The following is a 27,910-nucleotide window of genomic DNA, read 5'->3' as shown; positions in this document are numbered from 1 at the left end:
ATTGGTTAAAACTCAATGTTGACATTGATAATCCATTTATGATATTTTTTACTAATTAATATGCAAGTGAAAACATGAAAAACTGGCCCAAAGTACTAAAATGATTCTTGGACAAATAAATAAATAACTTTTTTTCTTATCTCCATTTTCTTGTTGTTGGCTGCAGTTCGTCACATCTACGGTTAGATTCTTGAGGCTGAATTTTTTTAACTTTGTGGGTTCCAGATGATGTGATAAGTATTAAGTAAAGTTGTTGCAATTTAGAAAGCATTGGTCTTATGAAACACATTTAACTCTTTTCTTACATGAAGTTTTGATGGCTATCGGCAATGGATTTCCATATTTTTAGTATTCTAGGAAGCTTTTGACACCACACCTCACAAGTGGCTTATAATCAAATTGCGTGCAAATCAAATATCGCCTAAGATATGTGACTGAATTCATGAATTTCTGTCAGAGAGGTCACAGTTTGTAGTAACTGATGAAATGTCATCAAGTAAAATAGAAATGATTTCTGTATGGATAAAAAAATACACTCACTAAGCAGTGGCAGAAAACACACATAAATGAACGTTGTAATTAGGCAAGCTTTCAGAGCCAGTGGCTCCTTCAGGCAGAAGGGTTGGAGGAGAAGGAAGAGGGGTGAAGGAAGACTGGAGAGGTCTAGGAAAAGGAGAAGATTTTGAGAAAATCACCCAGAACTACCAGTCAGGGGAGACTTAATGCACAGGATGAGAAGGAATGACGACTGTTGGGGACTGCTTCAGACGAGATTTGAAAACTGAAAGCTTAAAGATGGAAGATAGGGAAATAAGCAAGACAGTACTGCTTAAACATCATGCATGAGTTAATAAGAGTGAAAAGCTAAGTGCGTTGTGCATAACCGAGGTGGGAAGGGGGCAGTGAAAAATAGATCTTCTGCATGAAGAAGGAGCCAATTGTCTTACCTGTCTATTTTTCACTGCCCCCGCCCACCTCTGTACATACAATGCACTTAGCTTTTCACTCTTATTAACTCATGTATGATGTTTAAGCAGTACTCTCTGTCTTGCATATTACCCTGCCTTCCAACTTTAAGCTCTCAGGTTTTCAAATCTTGTCCACTGCAGTCACTAACAGCCAGTCTTTCCTTCTCATTTAGTGCAGTAGGTCTCCCCTGACCCAGTGTTCTTGGTGAATTTCCCAAAATCTACCCCTTTTCTCAGACCTCTCCAGTGCTTTTTCTTCACCACTCCTCCTTCCTCTTCAATCCTTCTGCCTGGAGAAGGAGCTGCTGGCTCTGAAAGCTTCATAATTAAACCTTCTTTTATGTATGTGGTCTGCCACTGCTTGTTGAGTAGATTTTTTATCCACCCAGTTAAATTATTTTGTCAAAAAATGATTTTTTTCATTGTTATATTAGAAGTGATTTCTGGCATTCCCCAAGGTAGTGTTATAGGCCCTCTGTTCTTTATTATCTATATAAACAATTTAGGAAACAATCTGAGCAGCCATATTAGGTTGTTTGCAGATGGTGACTGTCATTTATAGACTAGTAAAGTCATCAGAAGATCAAAACTAATTGCAAAAAGATTTAGATAAGATATATGGTGCAAAAATTTGCAATTGATACTAAATAATGAAAAGTGTGAGGTCATCCACACAAGTGGTAATAGGAATCCGTTTACATTTTGGTTACATGATAAATCAATCAAATCTAAAGGCCACAAATTCAACTAAAAATTTAGTAATTTCAGTTATGAACAACTTAAATTCGGAAGCACATATAGTAAATGTTGTGGGGAAGGCCAAACAAAGACTGCATTTTATTGGCTGACCACTTAGTAAATACAGCAGAGCTACTAAAGAGACTGCCTACACTACACTTGTCCATCCTCTCCTTATGAAACTGCAATCACCAACTTTCTCCTCCAAATGTGAAAATACTTTGTTGATGCTGACCTACACAGGGAGAAACAATCATCATAATAAGATAAGGGACGCAGAGTTCTCACAGAAACAATTAAGTGCTCATTTTTTTCACGTGTTGTTTGAGAGTGGAATGATAGAGAATTATCATGAAGGTTTTAAAGGATGGGCATGGATATATGGCAAACACATAGATACAAGTTCAGAATATAAATATAGAATTACATAAAATATTAATTAGTATAAGCAGTTGTATCGATTGTGGCATGCAACCACTGAAACATTAGAATAATTATGCAGTTCAGTTGACTTGCCGAGAAGACAGCACCATTTTTGCTCTGGAAGCCATCTTGACCAGACGCCTTTCTGCCATTGCTGCAGATGATTATTTGGCACACCACCATCATTGTAGGAGACGCAATTTCACTAGGCATACTCATAGTTGCACACAGCAACCGAATTAATGTAAGTGTCTATATGGTTTAATAATTGTGACTACATTGATATTAATTAAGCTTGTGTTTCATTTATGTTGCAAGCTTTTGTTCCAGATAAACAGCATCTTGGCAAGGCTAAAGGTCATGTGTTACAAATTATATCAAGGTCCAGTACAAACCAAATCTTTAGAATTATTCAAATTATAAAGTCTGTTATTTTCAGAAAATCATGGTCAATTTACAATGAACGGACCTTATGTAAAAAGCCATTGCCAAACATGCAAAGTTTGTATAAACTGATCACATACTATTATCATTAATTATTATTATTTGCTTGTTCTTCAATATACTCAAACCAAACAGGAAAAGCCACAAAAAATCAAAAGGTGGTGTGATGAAGGCCCTGCCAGGCACTCAAGTGTGATTTGCAGAGTGGCTATGTAGATGTAGATGTAAATGTAATGCCAAAATTAAGATGAACCGGAGGATGTTCTGGGAAATAATAAAAGATGCAGTAAAGAGGTGATATAGGAAATTTAAGGAACAATAAGGGAGAAAGAGAACAGAAGTAAGGAAAGGATATTTGAAGGAGAAGTAAAAAAGGGAATTGAGGGTACAAGAGGAATAGGGAATTATGAGAATCCATGATCATATCAGCGGATGAAAGATAGAACTGGGCTGTGGAGATGAAATAAACGGTAACAAAGTAATGGAGGTTCCAGAGGCAAAATAAAAATGGAGTCACAAAGGACATCTTTCATAATGTAGCTGCACACTGTCAAAGTTGTACAGTTCAACAAAATATATTCAAGAGAATAAACTGAATCTTTCAATGTCATCTTTTCCTATGAATAATATGATTCCACTTTTGGTCAAATTTGTGCAATACTCAGTTTTTGTAAGAGGGCTTGATATTTTTATTTTCTACGCTCAGAATGCAAGAATATGAAAACTCTGGATAGTTAGTCATCCTGATACTTTTATGTTCAATTTTATCAAAAACAAATAAAAACATAATTATGAAAGTTATGCAAGTATTACTTCACAGTAACACATAAATTCCTATTTTCTATTGCATGCAATACACGTCACAGCTTATATTTATATCTTTGTCAATGCTTTGAAATGCTTCTTTGCCATATTAATATCTTTGGTCAAGTGCAGTGGATATTCTGTTCTGAGTCAGCCATATTGTAGAAAAAGTTATGTCTGCTGCTTTATGTACCTATTGTAAGACTGAGTCTATATTGAAGTACAATATATATGGACTTCTCTTTAGGACGGCAAAACTTATCTGTCAATGTGGTCATGCAAGAAAACATTGCAATAAATCAAAAAGTTGAGAGTAAAAATTTGGAATCTATTTTGCAACATGCTTACATTTTACTGCTAGCAAAGGTAAGTTTTCATTACTGTTAGCAAATTCTACATCCCAGGATAAACAATTACATTGTTATTGTTTATGTTATGCTGTGTTTAGTTTAAAGTTTTTATTGATCTTTACAGGTGTTTGATAACTGATTCCAATTGAAACAAGTTAGCTAACAGTATCTCATTTATGGCTAGGCATGATGCAACAGTTGATCAGCATGGCACCTGTATGCAGAATGATGCCAGATTTAAATAGTTGATGGTTGCCTTTATGAAACAGTGGTTGGAAAATCATGGCTCATGAGCCACATGCAGCTCTTTGACAAAAAACCATATACAGATGGTGACATGAAAAGTTGTTTATTAATGCATCCAAAGATCAATTTCAGGATTTTAAGAACAAATCAGATATTCTAAAGAAAGTTAAGGAGTTACCATTGTTTGCTAAAACAGTGACAGAAACAACAGTGAAAACGTCTTTGAATATAATCAACCAACAAGTTGAAGATCTTAAATTGGTTTCACTTCATACAGCTGACAGCTCTTGTGACATAAATGATGCAGTGCAAATTCCACTTTTTGTACAATTTATTTCACCTGCAGGTGTTGAACAACTTTGAATCATGTGGAATCATGTGGAGAGGAAGCAGGAAATGCTGTAATTGAGTGCATTTAAAAAGATCATATTCCAGTCTATGAAACTGTCTCATTGTCAGTTTCCACAGATGATCAGTGCAAGAAATGGGTATGTTACAATTTTGAAAGAAAAAATAAATTATTAGATATTTACTTACCATCACATGATTCATAAAGAACAACATTGTGGGCAGATAATTCCAGAAGAAATTTTTAAAGTTATGCAATTGCAGGTTTAGATTTCTGCTCCATTATAGCTTAAGCTCTTAATAATTGAAAATTAAAAAAAACTGTTAAAATGGAAAATAAGTATGCAAGTCTTTACCTACATAATAAGATAGGTTGGTTATCAGAATTTTTTTTAAAGGTTTCACTTCCTCATTGATATAAGGAGCATCAAATGAAAACTGAACACCCGCCACAGTAGGACGATGGAATGTTTCCATTCAAAAGTAATCACCACATATGTTAGACATTTATCCACTTAGACACGAGACAATCAATACCTGTTACATAGAATGCAGTTGCCATCTGATGGATCGACAGTCACCCCACTCTTGCCCTTCCTCATCCAACTGAAACCGAAGTCCATGCAGGCCTTTCCTCAGGTTGCCATAGATGTGAAAATCACACAGGCAAAGATTCGGGCTGTACAAAGGATGTTGTAGTGTTTCCCAAGCAAACTGCTGAATCGTAGCCTTTGCAGGGATGGGCAGGTGTTATTGTGCAACAGGATGACCTTACTGGAGCTTGTAGGTCAGCTTTGGATTTCTTTGCTGGGGGAAATGTAGGGTGTTTCCACTGTTTGATTTACTGTTTGCCCTCATATTGTCAGAATTCTGTTGGACGGAATCATCCTGTTGCACAATAATACCCACACCCATACTGCCAATCATCTGAAAGCTATGCTTCAGCAATTTGGTAGAGGAACACTGCAACATCCTCCATGCAGACTGGATCTTTCACCATGTGAGTTTCACATATTTGTGAACGTCGGTTTCAGTTTAATGAGGAAGTGCAAGAATGGGTGTGGTTGTGGATCCTATAGTGGCCGACTGTGTTCTGTGCAACTGTAATTGATTGTCTCATCTCTCAGTGGATTAATGTCTTAATGTATGTGGTATTATTATTATTATTATTATTATTATTATTATTATTATTACTGCATTTGGATGGAACAATTCTATGAACCCATTGTAGTATTTCTCCTTGAAAAGTGTCTTCATTATCCAGAACTAACAAACAATAAGGGGATTCAAAAATTTTATCTCATTGTAGACACTGTATTTCACCTAAATCAGGTTAACTGTATACTACAGGTAAAGTAAACACATTTTTATCATCTGAAAACATATTATCTCTATTTGCTCAAGATTTTGAAAGAAAAAACATTGCTGTACTTTCCAAGTTTGTTGAAACATTGTCTTCAACGTAATTCTGATATTGAGATTTGATATTTCAGAACAACAGTTTCAAATATACAGGGAAATTTTCTTGAAAGGTTTCATAAATTCAGAAACAGAAAAGCAACATTAGATTTGATAAAAAAAAAATAAAAAAATAAAAAAGCCTCTGAATGTTACCATATTGTTCTCCCTTTGATGCTGACATTGGCCACTATGAAATGCAATTGCTGGATTTAAAAAAGAAAGAATTCTGGAGCCCAAAATTTGCATATCTTTGTGTTGATATAGAATTATTGGAGAAAAACAAATGTCAACATATTTAATAGCACAAGCGTTGTTGTTGTTGTGGTCTTCAGTCCTGAGACTGGTTTGATGCAGCTCTCCACGCTATTCTATCCTGTGCAAGATTCTTCATCTCCCAGTACCTACTGCAACCTACATCCTTCTGAATCTGCTTAGTGTATTCATCTCTTGGTCTCCCCCTACGATTTTTACCCTCCACGCTGCCCTCCAAAACTAAATTGGTGATCCCTTGATGCCTCAGAACATGTCCTACCAACCGATCCCTTCTTCTGGTCAAGTTGTGCCACAAACTTCTCTTCTCCCCAATCCTATTCAATACTTCCTCATTAGTTATGTGGTCTACCCATCTAATCTTCAGCATTCTTCTGTAGCACCACATTTCGAAAGCTTCTATTCTCTTCTTGTCCAAACTATTTACCGTCCATGTTTCACTTCCATACATGGCTACACTCCACACAAATACTTTCAGAAATGACTTCCTGACACTTAAATCTATACTCGATGTTAGCAAATTTCTCTTCTTCAGAAAGGCTTTCCTTGCCATTGCCAGTCTACATTTTATATCCTCTCTACTTCGACTATCATCAGTTATTTTGCTCCCCAAATAGCAAAACTCCTTTACTACTTTAAGTGTCTCATTTCCTAATCTAATACCCTCAACATCACCCGACTTAATTCGACTACATTCCATTATCCTCGTTTTGCTTTTGTTGATGTTCATCTTATATCCTCCCTTCAAGACACCATCCATTCCGTTCAACTGCTCTTCCAAGTCCTTTTCTGTCTCTGATAGAATTACAATGTCATCGGCGAACCTCAAAGTTTTTATTTCTTCTCCATGGATTTTAATACCTACTCCGAATTTTTCTTTTGTTTCCTTTACTGCTTGCTCAATATACAGATTGAATAACATCGGGGATAGGCTACAACCCTGTCTTACTCCCTTCCCAACCACTGCTTCCCTTTCATGTCCCTCGACTCTTATAACTGCCATCTGGTTTCTGTACAAATTGTAAATAGACTTTCGCTCCCTGTATTTTACCCCTGCCACCTTTAGAATTTGAAAGAGAGTATTCCAATCAACATTGTCAAAAGCTTTCTCTAAGTCTACAAATGCTAGAAACGTAGGTTTGCCTTTCCTTAATCTTTCTTCTAAGATAAGTCGTAAGGTCAGTATTGCCTCACGTGTTCCAACATTTCTACGGAATCCAAACTGATCATCCCCGAGGTCAACTTCTACTAGTTTTTCCATTCGTCTGTAAAGAATTCGTGTTAGTATTTTGCAGCTGTGGCTTATTAAACTGATTGTTCGGTAATTTTCACATCTGTCAACACCTGCTTTCTTTGGGATTGGAATTATTATATTCTTCTTGAAGTCTGAGGGTATTTCGCCTGGGTGCATGCACATCTCATTCAGGATATTCTACACATTGCTGTTTGGGTATTTAGTTCCTTGGCTATGGTTTGTGTGCTAGGTGTTGGTGTTTTTGTCAATGTGCTGTAACACAGCTATCCCAGATTGAGCCATTTGCACACGGAAAGGTCTACCAGTCTCTGCTCAGAATGGTCTACGGCAGTGGTCAGCAAACTTGTTAGTCAATAAAAGCCAAATGTCAACAGTATAACCATTGAAATTTCTTTTGAGAGCCAAATAGCACAAGTATCCATTTGAAAGACTAGAGAAGTAAGATCTGTTGATTTTTAACACCTGAACTACTATTCCCGACTTATAGAATCAGATGAAAAACATTTTTTATTGTTTATTATGATACAAAGTTTTAATCAACATACCAATATTGTAACAAAGCCTTAAAACTTTAAGTAAAATTTATTAAGTTAATTTTAGGTAATATTGTGGCATGGAAGAAAATTTAGTGCCAAGTGCTAGGAAAGGTATTTTGAGATGGTTTGGACATAATGTATAGAGAGGCTGAATACAAGGAGATAGGCTAAACAAGAATAAAAGAACAGTGTATATGGGAGAGTTGGGAAGGGTGAACCTCAGCGAACAAATATCAATCACATTGAGAATGTTTTTATCAAAGGCCTGCTTTGTAGTTTGTATGTTAATAACAATGTACCTAACTATATAGTTTGAATTTTAAAAAATTTGGCTCTCAAAAGAAATTTCAATGGTTATACTGTTGACATTTGGCTTTTATTGACTAACAAGTTTGCTGACCACTGCCGTAGACCATTCTGAGCAGTGTCAGCCAGTGTCAGCCAGTTTGCCGTGGCGTGGACGTGAACCGTATGTGCAGTTGACGGACTTTGAGCGAGGGCGTATAGTGGGCATGCGGGAGGCCGGGTGGACGTACCGCCGAATTGCTCAACACGTGGGGCGTGAGGTCTCCACAGTACATCGATGTTGTCGCCAGTGGTTGGCAGAAGGTGCACGTGCCCGTCGACCTGGGACCGGACCGCAGCGACGCACGGATGCACGCCAAGACCGTAGGATCCTACGCAGTGCCGTAGGGGACCGCACCGCCACTTCCCAGCAAATTAGGGACACTGTTGCTCCTGGGGTATCGGCGAGGACCATTCGCAACCGTCTCCATGAAGCTGGGCTATGGTCCTGCACACCGTTAGGCCGTCTTCCGCTCACGCCCCAACATCGTGCAGCCCGCCTCCAGTGGTGTCGCGACAGGCGTGAATGGAGGGACGAATGGAGACGTGTCGTCTTCAGCGATGAGAGTCGCTTCTGCCTTAGTGCCAATGATGGTCGTATGCGTGTTTGGCGCCGTGCAGGTGAGCGCCACAATCAGGACTGCATACGACCGAGGCACACAGGGCCAACACCCGGCATCATGGTGTGGGGAGCGATCTCCTACACTGGCCGTACACCACTGGTGATCGTCGAGGGGACACTGAATAGTGCACGGTACATCCAAACCATCATCGAACCCATCGTTCTACCATTCCTAGACCGGCAAGGGAACTTGCTGTTCCAACAGGACAATGCACGTCCGCATGTATCCCGTGCCACCCAACGTGCTCTAGAAGGTGTAAGTCAACTGCCCTGGCCAGCAAGATCTCCGGATCTGTCCCCCATTGAGCATGTTTGGGACTGGATGAAGCGTCGTCTCACGCAGTCTGCACGTCCAGCACGAACGCTGGTCCAACTGAGGCGCCAGGTGGAAATGGCATGGCAAGCCGTTCCACAGGACTACATCCAGCATCTCTACGATCGTCTCCATGGGAGAATAGCAGCCTGCATTGCTGCGAAAGGTGGATATACACTGTACTAGTGCCGACATTGTGCATGCTCTGTTGCCTGTGTCTATGTGCCTGTGGTTCTGTCAGTGTGATCATGTGATGTATCTGACCCCAGGAATGTGTCAATAAAGTTTCCCCTTCCTGGGACAATGAATTCACGGTGTTCTTATTTCAATTTCCAGGAGTGTACAAGACACTGACAGATGCTCCACAAGGGCTGATTGCCCATTGGGCTAAATCTGCAGCAATTGTTTGTGAAACACCTGATCATTTTCAATATTTTAGACAAGTATTAGCATGCAGATACCAGGTATGAATGCAGTGGGGCACATATCATCTCCATTCAGGTGTCTCAGCTTTAAAATCTCCCCAGTATAATAGCCTACAATCAAATACTGTAGCCATACACAAACAAACTGACTTAACTAAAAGGAAAGAAACTTCTGAGAGCATGCAGGTGAGCTATCTGTCAATTTAAAGAGTGTACTCTCTTTTTTTTTATTTGCATAGGTACTATCAAGTTGTAATATTTAAATTTAGTATCATAATTATGCTCATTGCTCTCCATAATTATTCAAAAAGATAAAATTGATAAAAAAATTATTCTCTGTACAAAATATTAATAGACTCTATCTCTTTGGTTACAAAACTTCAATTATATCAACCTTACATGTATATCTTTGTAAGTAAACTTTATATGTAATTGCCAACAAGCAGTAGGAATCAGTCTGTTATGCAGTAGTAGAAGCCGACCTCGGGGAAGATCAGTTTGGATTTCGTAGAAACACTGGAACACGTGAGGTAATACTGACCTTACGACTTATCTTAGAAGATAGATTAAGGAAAGGCAAACCTCCATTTCTAGCATTTGTAGACTTAGAGAAAGCTTTTGACAATGTTGATTGGAATACTCTCTTTCAAATTCTAAAGGTGGCAGGGATAAAATACAGGGAGCGAAAGGCTATTTACAATTTGCACAGAAACCTGATGGCAGTTATAAGAATCGAGGGACATGAAAGGGAAGCAGTGGTTGGGAAGGGAGTAAGACAGGGTTGTAGCCTCTCCCCAATGTTATTCAATCTGTGTATTGAGCAAGCAGTAAAGGAAACAAAAGAAAAATTCGGAGTAGGTATTAAAATCCATGGAGAAGAAATAAAATATTTGAGGTTTGCTAATGACATTGTATTTCTGTCAGAGACAGCAAAGGACTTGGAAGAGCAGTTGAATAGAATGGACAGTGTCTTGAAAGGAGGATATAAGATGAACATCAACAAAAGCAAAACGAGGATAATGGAATGTAGTCGAATTAAGTCGGATGATGCTGAGGGAATTAGATTAGGAAATGAGACACTTAAAGTTTTGCTATTTGGGGAACAAAATAACTGATGATGGTCGAAGTAGAGAGGATATAAAATGTAGACTGGCAATGGCAAGGAAAGCGTTTCTGAAGAAGAGAAATTTGTTAACATCGAGTATAGATTTAAGTGTCAGGAAGTCATTTCTGAAAGTATTTGTATGGAGTGTAGCAATGTATGGAAATGAAACATGGACGATAAATAGTTTGGACAAGAAGAGAATAGAAGCTTTCGAAATGTGGTGCTACAGAAGAATGCTGAAGATTAGATGGGTAGACCACATAACTAATGAGGAAGTATTGAATAGGATTAGGGAGAAGAGGAGTTTGTGGCACAACTTGACCAGAAGAAGGGATCGGTTGGTAGGACATGTTCTGAGGCATCAAGGGATCACCAATTTAGTATTGGAGGGCAGCGTGGAGGGTAAAAATCGTAGAGGGAGACCAAGAGATGAATACACTAAGCAGATTCAGAAGGATGTACGTTGCAGTAAAGTACTGGGAGATGAAGAAGCTTGCACAGGATAGAGTAGCATGGAGAGCTGCATCAAACCAGTCTCAGGACTGAATACCACAACAACAACAACAACAACATGCAGTAATGGAGTAAGTTGTTGTCATCTGTCATGATTGGTTCGTGAAGCTAGAATGTTTAGTCTGTAAACTGAAAAAGTTGTAAAGCTACTGTGTGTTATATAGTGTTAAAAAGAGTTTGACATTTATTACAGAGCTGATGTGAAGAAAGAAACCTGCATCATAATGTTATTTCAGTATACATATTTTCAAATTCTTTCACAGAAAGAAGAATCACTTTGGTTTATTCTATCTGCACTTGTTCATACTAGTCTGTATTTAATGAGCAAATGCATGCAACATAAGTGGTTTGTGAAGCTTGCAAAAATTCTTTATTACTATAAGTATTGCAGTTAACAGAGCCAGGGCAATATATATGAGTGGAGTCTTTCTCAGCGTATTCCACTGATGAATTCTTCTCGGGTTATCAGCCGAGTTGTGGCATTGTCTTGTCGCAACATTTCAGTGAGTTTCGTACCCATCATCTTCTGGCGAAGTGACGGGTACGAAACTCATTGAAATATTGTGACAAGACAACGCCACCACTCAGCTGATAAACCGAGAAGAATTCATCAGAGCAAGGGCAAATTAGAAATTGGGGTCTCAATGTCAGGTGTAAAAATAAACATAGACATGTACTGAAATGATATGTACGTTGCAGGCAATTAAGGAAAATGAAATTTTGTTAACTGAAGTAAAAAGAATTTTTTCCAGACAAAGGTTGATAATTATGATGGACAAATAAGGTATTGTCCTCACCAATAACAACAGTACAGATGGAGATGTGTAGTTAAATAGTGATTTTCAGTTTCTTTTTAATTTTTTACCTTGTGTGCATGTGAAGAACAATTAGCAGAAATGACAGTTTCTGAGATCATAAACATTACTGAAATAGTAAAGAAGTACAAAGACATGGTACACTTAAATGTAAAAATGAAGGAGGATGAAAAATCATTTGAACAACTAATGGCAGAATTTTGCGAAAGTATCCTTGTACTATGGAACGACAGTCTAATAAATCCTTCAAGCAGCCAAATTTGATGAAAAATAAAGTAATGAGAAGCTAAAAATATAGGATTTGCTGATGCTGGTGAAGAGATAGGTAATGTTCCTAAATAACAGGATGTACAGATTAAATAAGCAAGTAATTCATTAAATGAAACAGAAAATGTTAATAACTTGAATAAAATAATAAACAATAATGAAGAACATAACTGTTTTTGTGTTTTGAAAGATAACTTAATGATCAGAGAGAGAGAAAAAGAGTTTAATTGTTGTTGATTGTACTGATGATGAAATAAAATCCATGCCCATTGCAGCATGACATTACCTGAACTTTACAATGAAGTAGTTTTGAACATAATATCTCAGAGTCAATAACATTCTTCTCGGTTTGAGGCCACATTTTCAACTATATAATTCTGATGTTCCGGCGACTATTGCAAGATGCCTTCCTCAGGGCATATTTCAGTTCAATACACCCTGAGGAAGGCGTCTCGCAATAGTCACCAAAACTTTGGAATTTTATAGTTGACAATGTACCCTTGAACCCAGAAGACCTTTATTGACTGTGACAACGGCCGCAGAAGCCTACATTTACATTAATATCTCAGGACTGTTTGGACTACCTAGAAAACAAGCTGTGTGGGCAGAAGTGTGTCAAATTTTCAAAAACACATCTGCTGAAAGGTTATTAATATTTGCAGTCTGTGACAGCTTAATTGGTGGACAATTAATCAAAACCAGTTATGTTAATAGTTTTGTTGTTGAACTGCAGCCTACAAACTTGTGGCAGTGAATGTAATATTTACAGTACTCAGGTATACATGAAAATTTATAATTTAAACACACAAATTTCAGTGTCTGATAAACATTAAGCAGGGACAATTCCAAGCAACATTGTAGTAATATTAATGTGCGAATTAATTTACATGCACTTGATTGATTCTGACCCAAATTGTTCTGAGAAACAGAAAAACTATAAGTTGTAACAGTAAATATGTCCAATTTATTCTCAAAAGTTATGAACCATAATGTGTATGAATTAATATAAACAGTAGTAGAGCACACAATTATAGTGCCACAGTTTGTGTTGATTAAAAGCCCCTGAACAGTCAAGCTTCAGAGAAGCAACAGTGATATTTAAAAATGTTTGTCTCATACAGACAAAGCAAAAGACTTTACTTATGTTTTTGGTAATGAACATTTTCTTGAATTATTGGGCTATACTTTGTGAATAAACTAATGGTGTGAACAGAACACTTAATATTTGAACCTATATGATGGTAGGATTGATATCGTACAGTAATTACCTGATGCTTTTGCCTTTATTACGCTTATTGTTTGTGATAACTATGTTGTAGGATGATTAGTACTATAAAATGAAACATAATATGATTTTTAGTAATTTGCATAAAGTAAATAGTTATGTTGTGGTATATCTTTTTATTCTGTGTGAGTTGTGAGATAAACTTCTGCCATTCTTTAAAACAACAGTAACTTGATTCTGAAATGGCATACATAATTTACGATTTTTGATGGAAACAGTACTGAAGAATTTTTCATTAGATGTCCATTAACAAGTACATTGTTTTGTGTAGAAAGCTACTGGGTTGTTTGGGGGAGAAGACCAAACAGCGAGGTCATCAGCTTCATCGGATTAGGGAAGGACGGGGAAGGAAGTCGGCTGTGCCCTTTCAAAGGAACCATCTCGGCATTTGCCTGGAGTGATTTAGGGATATCACGGAAAACCTAAATTGGGATGGCCGGACATGGGATTGAACCATCGTCCTCCCGAATACAAGGTTTTTTTTCTTCGGACTGGAAAGAGATAGAAACATGCGCATTGTTTTAAAATGAGGCCGCGTTCATTGTCAATACGTCCCAGAGATGGCAGCACCGTACGGTAGATGGAATTTTACAGCCAGCGGCGAGAATCAGAACTGTTTTAAATACTTAAAATGGCGACATTCTCCTTACTCGAACAGCGTGCAATCATTTGTTTTCTGAATTTGCGTGGTGTGAAACCAATTGAAATTCATCAACAGTTGAAGGGGACATGTGGTGATGGAGTTATGGATGTGTCGAAAGTGCGTTCGTGGGTGTGACAGTTTAATGAAGGCAGAACATTGTGTGACAACAAACCGAAACAACCTCGGGCTCGCACAAGCCGGTCTGACGACATGATCGAGAAAGTGGAGAGCATTGTTTTGGGGGATTATTTCTACCAGTATATCTTACTCTGAGAAAAAGTTCATATTAGTCTGTTTCTCCCTGAAATTAAGTCAATGCCAGGTACTTAAATCTTATTCCCATTAACCAATCTATAACCGGTAACGTCACCAGAAACTAATTAGTGATGTTCTTTGCAGCTGACATTACAATGATTTAATGGACATTCTCTTAAGCCAAGATTTGAGAAGAGTTCACATTCATGGAAAGGAAATTCTATTAAGCTGAGATGTCACAAGGGTTCACACTCATGTAAAGGACATTCTACCAAGCTGACAGGTGAAAAGGACTGATACATTACATGTAATGAGATGAGGTAATATCAGGGACATGGAAAAGAAAAAGTGAAGTGAAGAAAGGTTTGGTGTTTATACCATTTTTTTATAAAGTGAAAACTACGTACATGTTGTTCTCTGCTGTCAGGAACACCTGATATATATATATATATATATATATATATATATATATATATATATATATATATATATATATATATATATATATATATATATAAAACAAAGATGATGTGACTTACCAAATGAAAGTGCTGGCAGGTCAACAGACACACAAACGAACACAAACATACACACAAAATTCAAGCTTTCGCAACACACTGTTGCCTCATCAGGAAAGAGGGAAGGAGAGGGAAAGACGAAAGGATGTGGGTTTTAAGGGAGAGGGTAAGGAGTCATTCTAGTCCCGGGAGCGGAAAGACTTACCTTAGGGGGAAAAAAGGACGGGTATACATTCGCACACACACACATATCCATCCGCACATACACAGACACAAGCAGACATTTGTAAAGGCAAAGAGTTTGGGCAGAGATGTCAGTCGAGGCGGAAGTACAGAGGCAAAGATGTTGAAAGACAGGTGAGGCGGCAAATTGAAATTAGAAATTAGCGGAGATTGAGGCCTGGCGGATAACGAGAAGAGAGGATATGCTGAAGGGCAAGTTCCCATCTCCGGAGTTCTGACAGGTTGGTGTTAGTGGGAAGTATCCAGATAACCCAGATGGTCTAACACTGTGCCAAGATGTGCTGGCCGTGCCCCAAGGCATGTTTAGCCACAGGGTGATCCTCATTACCAACAAACTCTGTCTGCCTGTGTCCATTCATGTGAATGGACAGTTTGTTGCTGGTCATTCCCACATAGAAAGCTTCACAGTGTAGGCAGGTCAGTTGGTAAATCATGTGGGTGCTTTCACACGTGGCTCTGCCTTTGATCGTGTACTCCTTCTGGGTTACAGGACTGGAGTAGGTGGTGGTGGGAGAGTGCATGGGACAGGTTTTACACCAGGGGCGGTTACAAGGGTAGGAGCCAGAGGGTAGGGAAGGTGGTTTGGGGATTTCATAGGGATGAACTAAGAGGTTACAAAGGTTAGGTGGATGGCGGAAAGACACTCTTGGTGGAGTGGGGAGGATTTCATCAAGGATGGATCTCATTTCAGGGCAGGATTTGAGGAAGTCATATCCCTGCTGGAGAGCCACATTCAGACTCTGATCCAGTCCCGGAAAGTATCCTGTCACAAGTGGGGCACTTTTGGGGTTCTTGTGTGGGAGGTTCTGGGTTTGAGGAGATGAGGAAGTGGCTCTGGTTATTAGCTTCTGTACCAGGTCGGGAGGGTAGTTGCGGGATGCGAAAGCTGTTTTCAGGTTGTTGGTGTAATGGTTCAAGGATTCCGGACTGGAGCAGATTCGTTTGCCACAAAGACCTAGGCTGTAGGGAAGGGACCGTTTGATGTGGAATGGGTGGCAGCTGTCATAATGGAGGTACTGTTGCTTGTTGGTGGGTTTGATGTGGACCAACGTGTGAAGCTGGCCACTGGACAGGTGGAGGTCAACGTCAAGGAAAGTGGCATGGGATTTGGAGTAGGACCAGGTGAATCTGATGGAACCAAAGGAGTTGAGGTTGGAGAGGAAATTCTGGAGTTCTTCTTCACTGTGAGTCCAGATCATGAAAATTTTATCAATAAATCTGTACCAAACTTTGGGTTGGCAGGCCTGGGTAACCAGGAAGGCTTCCTCTAAGCGACCCATGAAAAGGTTGGCGTACGAGGGGGCCATCCTGGCACCCATGGCTGTTCCCTTTAATTGTTGGGATGTCTGGCCTTCGAAAGTGAAGAAGTTGTGGGTCAGAATGAAGCTAAGGTAATGAGGAAAGAGGTTTTACGTAGGGTGGCAGATGATCGGCGTGAAAGGAAGTGCTCCATCGCAGCGAGGCCCTGGACATGCGGAATATTTGTCTATAAGGAAGTGGCATCAATGGTTACAAGGATGGTTTCCGCCTGGTCCTGGTTGGTTGCGAAAGCTTGAATTTTGTGTGTATGTTTGTGTGTCTATCGACCTGCCAGTCTTTCGTTTGGTAAGTCACATCATATATATATATATATATATATATATATATATATACCTAAAAACAAAGATGATGTGACTTACCAAATGAAGGTGCTGGCAGGTCGACAGACACACAAACGAACACAAACATACACACAAAATTCAAGCTTTCGCAACAAACTGTTGCCTCATCAGGAAAGAGGGAAGGAGAGGGAAAGACGAAAGGATGTGGGTTTTAAGGGAGAGGGTAAGGAGTCATTCCAGTCCCGGGAGCGGGAAGACTTACCTTAGGGGGAAAAAAGGACGGGTATACACTCGCACATACACACATATCCATCCACACATATACAGACACAAGCAGACATATTTAAAGACAAAGAGTTTGGGCAGAGATGTCAGTCGAGGCAGAAGTGCAGAGGCAAAGATGTTGTTGAATGACAGGTGAGGTATGAGTGGCGGCAACTTGAAATTAGCGGAGATTGAGGCTTGGTGGATAACGGGAAGAGAGGATATATTGAAGAGCAAGTTCCCATCTCCGGAGTTCAGATAGGTTGGTGTTAGTGGGAAGTATCCAGATAACCTGGACGGTGTAACACTGCGCCAAGATGTGCTGGCCGTGCACCAAGGCATGTTTAGCCACAGGGTGATCCTCATTACCAACAAACACTGTCTGCCTGTGTTCATATCATTTTTAAAAAAATTTGTTCATAATTTGGTTAAAAACGATTGACAATTGAGTGAAATAAAATGGGCATTGTTGAAAATTCATTACAAAATGCAATATACCGAGATTTCGGAAATCCGAGTTTGGCAACAGCTGAAGATAACATGCAACTCATGACTGTCCAGTGACAACCAAAACAATGAGGCTGGCATCCCACTATCAGAAAATGATGACACTGGTAATATAACTAACCACGATGTTACTTTCATGACACTTGGTGAGCAATTTCTCAGTTTTCACCAGGAAACATTTTGCCAAATAGTGAAACTGAAACGGTCAACGGCAAAAGTTCCTTTGATTATTTGCTCACAAAGTTGCAAATGCAAGAACAGTAAACACTTCATAAAAGCAATGTAAATACTGTGAGACACACAATTTGATACAACTCATGCAACTAATAACACAACAGTTTACACAGAAGTTCACAAAATATCAGGAAAATACAGGACAACAGCTTACACAGCAAAATCAGGCATTTAACGATTTCAAGAATAGTATTAGTCAACAGTTCAGTGAGATGAGCAAAACTATATGAACAGAATTATCTGATGAACAATCCGGGAAGTCGATAGAGCTAGGTAAAGAACTAAAACAAGAAATAGTTGCCAACATATCCCAGAATATAAATATGTTAAAGAAAAAGTATCATCCACAGACAATAAATAGGAACAACTTGCAAGTGAGTTACAAAACCTTAGTTAAGGATATTCTAAAACTCAGGAGACACAATCCCAAGTGGATGCATCAGTAAAAAATGTGACGAATGCAGTCAGAGAGCTGCAAGACATAGTCAAAAACTTACCTACAGAAATACAAAAGTTAAGTCTAAAAGTAGATCAGTTAAGTTTAGTGTCCAAATTTGCCAAAAACAGAGGGATACGATATGTGCAGATGTAAAGAAAATAATGGAAAAAAGATGAATCCAGGATTCTGGATAAGGGCACCACCGTTGCTGAAAAGATAGCACCAAAGTGCAAGATTTATATAGATACAATATAAGAAGCTCTAAAAGAGGAAGAAAGTCAATTTCTGGCTAAAATAGATTCAGGTTTAAAGGAAGCAAAGGAAAGGTTATGAGGCAGTATTGCTAAAACTACTGGCATTCGAGAACAATATTTGACATAAAAGAAACCTGTGCTTTAAGAGAAGTTAGATACTTTCACTGGTTACCCGCAACACATGGCTATCCGGTCGAAGGAAAATAGTGAAGGCTGCAGAATGCAACAGCACTTGCCAGCAGCTGTACCTGTTGTGCAAGTGCAGTTGCCATGCATTACGCCACAAGCAAACAAAAACATGCCTGTTACTAATAGCACAGCGTGTTTGTCAACATCACTTGCAAATGAGGGATTCCTTAGGCACCGACAATTTCCAGTATTTGCCTCTGAATGGAAAAGAACAAACCCCATGATCTTTGTCAGAGTCTTATCAAAATGTTTTACCTTGTACCTGGACCAAAGCCCAGAAAATTAGATTTGTTGTTGGATACACACTTGGTAATGTTCTGCTATGGGCTACGGACATTGCAGCACATTGCCACTACTATGAACAGTTTGAGAGAGTCTGGATAAATATTAGTCTGGGGGCATACAAGAGACTCTCAGATGTGAAGTATTCTATCCATCTCAATTCAATAGCAAACATAGAAGCTTAAGGGGCTATTTTGAAAAATATTTGAATAAAACCAGATACTGGATGAACTCAGTATCTCAAGTAGACATGCTGAAAATTTCAAAGAGCCATCTTCTTTCCCACATTAGGGAAAATCTCATTACCATCCTGGAACGTGACATTGAATAATTTCTATCTGTATCGGACTCGATAGATTTGATATACGAAGAGAGACCAGTACAACCCAACCCTGTTAATACACAGATAGTGCCACAGAGATTTATGGACAAACAAGTGAACAATGAAATCATAGTACAACACAGATAGCAACCTTACCCCACACAGACCAATGGTAATGGTAATCCATTCCCATAGGTCTGTGTGGGGTAAGGTAATCCACCCCCGTGAACCATGGACCTTGCTGTTGGTGGGGAGACTTACATGCCTCAGCGATACAGATGGCCGTACCGTAGGTGCAACTACAATGGAGGGGTATCTGTTGAGAGGCCAGACAAACATGTGGTTCCTGAAGAGGGGCAGCAGCCTTTTCAGTAGTTGCAAGGGCAACAGTCTGGATGATTGACTGGTCTGGCCTTGTAACACTAACCAAAACGGCCTAGCTGTGCTGGTACTGTGAACGGCTGAAAGCAAAGAGAAACTACAGCCGTAATTTTTCACAAGGGCATGCAGTTTTACTGTATGGATAAATAATGTAAATAATGATGGCGTCCTCTTGGGTAAAATATTCCGGAGGTAAAATAGTCTCCCATTCGGATCTCCGGGCAGGGTCTACTCAAGAGGACGTCATTATCAGGAGAAAGAAAACTGGCATTCTACGTATCAGAGCATGGAATGTCAGATTCCTTAATTGGGCAGGTAGGTTAGAAAATTGAAAAAGAGAAATGGATTGGTTAAAGTTAGATATAGTGGGAATTAGTGAAGTTCGGTGGCAGGAGGAACAAGACTTCTGGTCAGGTCAATACAGGGTTATAAATACAAAATCGAATAGGGGTAATTCAGGAGTAGGTTTAATAATGAATAAAAAAATAGGAGTGCGGGTAAGATACTACAAACAGCATAGTGAACGCATTATTGTGGCCAAGATAGACACAAAGCCCATGCCTACTACAGTAGTACAAATTTATATGCCAACTAGCTATGCAGATGATGAAGAAATTGATGAAATGTATGATGAGATAAAAGAAATTATTCAGGTAGTGAAGGGAGACAAAAATTTAATAGTCATGGGTGACTGGAATTTGAGAGTAGGAAAAGGGAGAGAAGGAAACATAGTAGGTGAATATGGATTGGGTGTAAGAAATGAAAGAGGAAGCCGGCTGATAGAATTTTGCACAGAGCATAATTTAATCATAGCTAACACTTGGTTCAAGAATCATAAAAGAAGGTTGTATACATGGAAGAATCCTGGAGATACTAGAAGGTATCAGATAGATTATATAATGGTAAGACAGAGATTTAGGAACCCGGTTTTAAATTGTAAGACATTTCCAGGGGCAGATGAGGACTCTGACCACAATCTATTGGTTATGAACTGTAGACTAAAACTGAAGAAACTGCAAAAAGGTGGGAATTTAAGGAGATGGGACCTGGGTAAACTGAAAGAACCAGAGGTTGTACAGAGTTTCAGGGAGAGCATAAGTGAACAATTGTCATGAATGGGTGAAAGAAATACAGTAGAAGAAGAATGGGTAGCTCTGAGGGATGAGATAGTGAAGGCAGCAGAGGATCAAGTAGGTAAAAAGATGATGGCTAGTAGAAATCCTTGGGAAACAGAAGAAATATTGAATTTAATTGAAGAAAGGAGAAAAAACAAAAGTGCAGTAAATGAAGCAGGCAAAAAGGAATACAAACGTCTCAAAAATGAGATCAAGAGGAAGTGCAAAATGGCTAAGCAGGGATGGCTAGAGGACAAATGTAAGGATGCATAGGCTTATCTCACTAGAGATAAGATAGATACTGCCTACAGGAAAAATAAAGACACCTTTGGAGAAAAGAGAACCACTTGTATGAATATCAAGAGCTCAGATGGAAACCCAGTTCTAAGCAAAGAAGGGAAAGCAGAAAGGTGGAAGGAGTATATAGAGGGTCTATACAAGGGTGATGTACCTGACGACAATATTATGGAAATGGAAGAGGATGTAGATGAAGATGAAATGGGAGATATGATACTGCGTGAAGAGTTTGACAGAGCACTGAAAGACCTGAGTCGAAACAAGGCCCCAGGAGTAGACAACATTTCATTGGAATTACTGACGGCCTTGGGAGAGCTTGTCCTGACAAAACTCTACCATCTGGTGAGTAAGGTGTATGAGACAGGCGAAATACCCTCAGACTTCAAGCAGGATATAATAATTCCAATCCCAAAGAAAGCAGATGTTGATAGATGTTAAAATTACTGAATTATCAGTTTAATAAGTCACAGCTTCAAAGTACTAACATGAATTCTTTACAGACGAATGGAAAAACTGGTAGAAGCTGATCTCAGGGAAGATCAGTTTGGATTCTGTAGAAATGTTGCAACATGTGAGGCAATACTGACCCTTCAACTTATCTTAGAAGAAAGATTAAGGAAAGGCAAACCTATGTTTCTAGCATTTGTAGACTTAGAGAAAGCTTTTGACTATGTTGACTGGAATACTCTCTTTCAAATTCTAAAGGTGTCAGGGGTAAAATACAGGGAGCAAAAGGCTATTTACAGTTTGTACAGAAACCAGATGGCAGTTATAAGAGTCGATGAGTCGATGGGCATGAAAGGGAAGCAGTGGTTGGGAAGGGAGTGAGACAGGTTTGTAGCCTCTCCCCGATGTTATTCAATCTGTATATTGAGCAAGCAGTAAAGGAAACAAAAGACAAATTCGGGGTAGGTATTAAAATCAGGGTGTCTACATGGACAAGAAAAAAAAATTCCCGGATTTTACCCGGATTTCCCGGTTAAAAACACAATTTCTCCCGGATGAAATTACGTATAAAGCGGGTGAAAATACATCCGTGTTAAGTAACAGTATACTTTCCCTCGGAGGTGTAAAACCTATCAGTCCTTTGAATCTTAAAGGTCTTATACCGGCAGAGGAAGTCCCAGCACTTTAGGAAACGAAATCCAGGAAAAACAATGCGTTTGGAAAGTTGTTTGATGCGAGACAATATGCACAGAGTTTATTTTCGTATTGCTGAAGTATATACACAAATTACAGCACGGTAGCTTCCGAAACTCTAAAATAGAGATTGCGTTGAGCGATGCACTTTTGTCAGCCAGTCACAGCTCATGTCACGTGAACTCGCTAGCGAATGACGGCAGTTATTCAGAGCACGAGGCCTACGAGAAAGACAGGCCGCGGCGCGTACGTTACGAAGGTAGGCCGAGCTCGCTCAATTCAGAAAAGTGCGTTTCTACACCGGTTAACTCGTAATCAGATGTGTATGTACGAACGAGAATTGCATCCTCTATTGGCATCCACTGTTATTAGTCCTACAATGATAGGAAGTCCGTAGGCCTACTAACAGGCTCTAATTTGGCAATTAAAATCGTGCCATAATGATTATCAGTTGCTTAAAAAAGTCGAAGTGTTCTGGCATGAAGGGACTTGTGACATTGCTCAGTAACACATTATGCACATTTTTGTGAAGGTCAATGGAACTTTTTGCCATCGATTGCATAATTTTTTATCTATGAAAGAACAACATTAAATATGAAAACTAACTTGAAGCTCGGTCTTTTTTTAGTGTGTGTTACACGTTAAGTCATATCAAATACAAATGTGCCGGTAAAATTTTAAATAGTGGCATAAATTACTTATCTTCTGGGCCCAACATTTTTCAAATGGCTGATCCTCAAAGTGTTACGTTTTGAATGAGAGTTATAACGCCCTGTGATTTAAGAAATGCACTGCACATTCTCACACAAAACATAAATCATCTTGTGTGGAAATTTACTTCGAAAGTAACGCATCTCAAGCCACTATTCGTAATAATTTCTGGTGATCTGTTAGAAATGTAAACAATTGTGACGTCACTTTCATCGAATGCATGTTAGTTGTTATGGACATACTGCATAATCTTCGACCTAAATCCTTTGACACTATTTACCCATTTTCTATGCAACTTAACTTTTATTTTGGTGTTATTCTGTGATTTGTGTTTCATTGCTGCAATATTATTTAGGAGTAGTGGACTAAAGTTCTTTGTCAGCGTATCAGATCTTACACGTCACACCTACAAAACTTTAACTGCAATCTGAAACAACGAAAAATCCCGGAATTCTAAAAAATTCCCGGGTTTTTCCCGGATTTGTCCTGGATGAAAAAATTCCCGGGTTTTTCCCGGAATTCCCGGATGTCCCGGGCCGTATACACCTTGAAAAACCATGGAGAAGAAATAAAAACTTTGAGGTTCACCAATGACATTGTAATTCTGTCAGAGAACGCACAGGACTTGGAAGAGTAGTTTAACGGAATGGACAGTGTCTTGAAAGGAGGATATAAGATGAACATCATCAAAAGCAAAACGAGGATAATGGAATGTAGATGAATTAGGTCAGGTGATGATGAGGGAATTAGATTAGGAAATGAGATACTTAAAGTAGTAAAGGAGTTTTGCTATTTGAGGAGAAAAGTAACTGACAATTGTCGAAGTAGAGAGGATATAAAATGTAGACTGGCAATGGCAAGGAAAGTGTTTCTGAAGAAGAGAAATTTGTTAACATTGAGTATAGATTTAAGTGTCAGGAAGTCGTTTCTGAAAGTATTTGTATGGAGTGTAGCCATTTATGGAAGTGAAACATGGGCGATAAATAGTTTTGACAAGAAGAGAATAGAAGCTTTCGATGTTTGGTGCTACAAAAGAATGCTGAAGATTAGATGGGTAGATCATATAACCAATGAGGAGGTATTGAATAGAATTGGGGAGAAGAGGAGTCTGTGGCACAACTTGACAAGAAGAAGGGACCGGTTGGTAGGACATGTTCTGAGGCATCAAGGGATCACAAATTTAGCACTGGAGGGCAGCATGGAGGGTAAAAATCATAGAGGGAGACCAAGAGATGAATACACTAAGCAGATTCAGAAGGATGTAGGTTGCAGTAAGTACTGGGAGATGAAGAAGCTTGCACAGGATAGAGTAGCATGGAGAGCTGCAGCAAACCAGTCTAAGGACTGAAGACCACAACAACAACAGCAATGGTAAATACAACGGCAATGGAGAAAGCCATTAATTCAAAGGTGGATATAAAAGAAATGGGCAAAAATTTAACTAAAATAACTACAATGTACAAGTAGCATATGGGTAGCCCATACAATATGTACAGACACAAGCAACTGGAAATAATCAGCCAATCGCTTGGCAAACACAAAACAATAGCAGACAGCTGAATAATCCACAGATAGGAGTAACACACATATGGCGAATACTGTGCAAAGGCAAAGAGAATTTAAGTTGAGAGCCTCACAGGATACTAATTGGCGTAATCAAACACCAACAGTCCATATAGTGGAAGTTACGCCTAGCCCAGAGACCAATGCCACTGCAATACTGGAAAACCTGAACCAGTCACGGTTGGCTCCTGTTCTGTGACCTTGGAGTAGAGTGGGGCCATGAGCTTGATCAACACTTGCTTTATCAGACATGATCAACGTAGTGATGTGAAAGATGATCTGTATCAAAGTAATGAGGGTACACAGAAAAACTTGACAGAGAGCAGGATACAAGCCAAAATATTTGACCTTGACATACCCATTGTACTTGACACAGGGGCTATGACTAATTTGATGTCACATGGATTCTTTTAAGAACTGAAGAAATGTGGGCATATACCCACACTGCCGATGCAAAATTGAAAGGTACTGCCACTGGTCAGAAAGAGAAAGGGGTCAAAATACAAGCCTTAATTCCCGTACAATTAGGACAGTTTTCTGTACAATGCAGTTTTTTGACAGTAGAGAAATTAATAGTTAATTGTTTAATTGGTATGGATACATTTAGGACATACCATGTACAAATTGATATAGGAAAGGGACAAAGTTATTTCACTGTAAATAACCAATTATTTGTAATACACTTAAAGTACTAATAGACGTAAAACTGAAGTTACTCATGATTTTGAAGTTCAAGTGGTAAATCGCTTAGTTATGTTTGTCAACACATATAATCATGAACAATCAGCAGCAGAAGAAGTAAATGTCAACACAATAAACACAAAGGTAAGCGAATCAAAGTGATTGTCTGAAGAACAGCAAGTGGGGAACTTAGGGAACTGATACTTGTGTATACACATGTATTTGAGGGGAAAAAAAGGTATCATTAAGGATTTTGTGTACAAAATGGATGTATATTCTCATGAAACTTTTTATTCTACTTCATACCCTACACCATGGACAAAGAGGGAAGCAGCAAGTAAAGAGATTAAGAGGATGCTTAAATGGGGGCACAATACAACCACAATTTTCCCCTCATTGTAGTCCTATTTTGGCTGTGAGTAAGCCAGATGGCAAGGTGCGCTTGGTCCTCAATGTGTGTACAATAATAAGATTATTGTAACAGTCCAAACACATCCAGACAATTTAGAGGAACATCTTTTGAAATTCCATGACGCTATATTTCTTACTATAATCGACCTCCGGTCCTCGTATTGGCAAATAAAACTACATGAAGAAAGTTGAAAACATATCGCCTTCATATATGGGGCCAGGAGCTTTGAATTTCAAATATCACCATTTGGATTGCACGTAAGTGCAGGTGTATTTATCTCTGCACTGGACAAAGTACTAGGGCCCAAACTTTTGAGTAAGGTAATAGTATACATGGATGACCTTTTAGTTGCTACACCCACTTGGGTAGAACACTTAAGATTAATTGAACAAGTATTGAGCTGCTTTTCTGAATATGGAGTAATAGCAGATCTCAAGAAATCTAATTTCGGACAACAAAAGGTAAAATTTTTAGCACACATAATCTCTTCAGAAGGCATACTGCCAGATCCTAAAAAACCTGATGCCATTAGGAACTGCCCTGTTCCTCAAACCAAGAGGCAGTTAAAGGCATACTTAGGCCTTGTTTCATTTTTCAGGAAATTCATTCCCAAACAACTTATGAACAGTGATGCTTTACTCAGTCTTCTCTGGGAAAACAGACCTTGGTTATGGAACAAGTAATGTCAAACCGATTTCAAGAACATTAAGCAAGCCTTATTAAACACTAATATTTTATCTCAACCAGACATGAAGAAGAATCTTTGTTCATACATTAACGTGTTTTCTCGAGGTCTGGGTGCATGACTTTTTCAAATGGTAGAAGAAGAGGGAAATCTCATCCCTAAAGTAATTATCTTCACCAGCCACATCTATCCAAAGCTGAACATTCATATTCAGTTACGGAGGTGGAGGGTTTGACTGTAAATTGGTTCTTTAAAATGTTTGAATATTTCCTTTGTGATAAACTCACAAAAGTGATTTCCCTATCACTTTTGTTAACTTGTAAATTGCTACACCAACAGAGAGTCAGGTGGAGTATGTATCTTCAAGAAATCAATTTTGTAACAGCATACATAAAAGGAAACCAAAATATAATAGCTTATGCTCTTTCTTGATTACCACAAGGCTTAGAGGAATTCAACAATCTTTCGGAGCAGGAAGGTGAAATAAGAGCTAGGTTGATGGAAGACAAAACACTCTGACCATATAGTGTCCACATGTGTAAACACATGGAGTAATTACAGCAGGAACACAAATGCTGGAGTAAGGTAAGAGGAAAACAGGTTTGTGAGGACCTATATACCTCATAAACATACCAAGTGGATTGATTATGTCACTCCCTTCTTACAAGTTGTTAGTAACCTTCCCCATACATCAACTGGGTTTACACTGCATGAGCTGATGTTCAATAGCAAGCAAGTAGACGAGTGGGAAAAACTTTTGCCAAAGATACCAATACTGAATGTTATCACTGGATGATAAAATATGACAAGCAGCAATCAACCTTGAAGGCTGGGCTAAATAGAGGTAAGGAACTTACGACAGAAAGCTGAAACATACAACACAATTTTAAATAGGACAAAAGGTGTTACTTAGAACACATCCCAAATCCACAAAAATTGGAAAACTGAACCATAAGTGACAATTACTATACACCGGACCCTACATAATTACTAAATCCCCTACCCAGGACCATACAGATTGTTGCACACGAACACGGGTAAAGACAAGGGCCTTTATCCACACACAGACTTGGGAACGTTTATATAGTGAAGATGGGCTGTATACCCTCAAAGTTGTATACAGATATATGTATAATAATATTACTTTTAGGATGCAGGAGAGTCACATTCCAGAATTTATGTTGTTAGTTGATAAGGAAAATTTTTGTTTGTATTTTTTCTTATGTGTCAAATGTGTAAATAAAAAGATGAGAGATTGTCACAAGGAAGAATTTTACTTTAATGTGTCTAGAGATGACGATACTCTAAATACAATGCTCCAACTTGCGCACAGCCCAGTTGTAAACAAATAAACAAACTTGTGAAGTGCACAGTAGCGTGCAATGGAATACACAACTTGCCACGTTGTAGAAGGTATCAGAGTGACACAGCACATGCGCATTAGGGAGCAAGCTAGTCAACAAACCGTAAGCACGTCCATGCCAAATAAGCACAGCTGGGAATGTTGGAGCACCCAAAACAAACAAACCCTAATGAGCTACAGGCTGCACTAGCATTAGTAAAGCCTATTGCATAAAAAGGGACATAGAAAATTAAAGGAGAGTCTATGCTACAACTAAGACTATCTACACAATACACACA

At 38.8% G+C, this 27,910-nt stretch overlaps 1 protein-coding gene across 1 annotated transcript in view; it reads right to left on the bottom strand.

The window, feature by feature from the left end:
• Positions 1–27,910, bottom strand: part of LOC126089419 (ankyrin-1-like) — a 337,936-nt gene that overhangs the window by 180,019 nt on the left and 130,007 nt on the right. The window lies entirely within an intron of this gene.

Source organism: Schistocerca cancellata, chromosome 1, assembly GCF_023864275.1.
Source record: "Schistocerca cancellata isolate TAMUIC-IGC-003103 chromosome 1, iqSchCanc2.1, whole genome shotgun sequence".
Lineage (NCBI taxonomy): Eukaryota > Metazoa > Arthropoda > Insecta > Orthoptera > Acrididae > Schistocerca > Schistocerca cancellata.
Note: the sequence above shows the minus strand (reverse complement) of the source record. Positions and strands in the feature narration are given on the sequence as shown.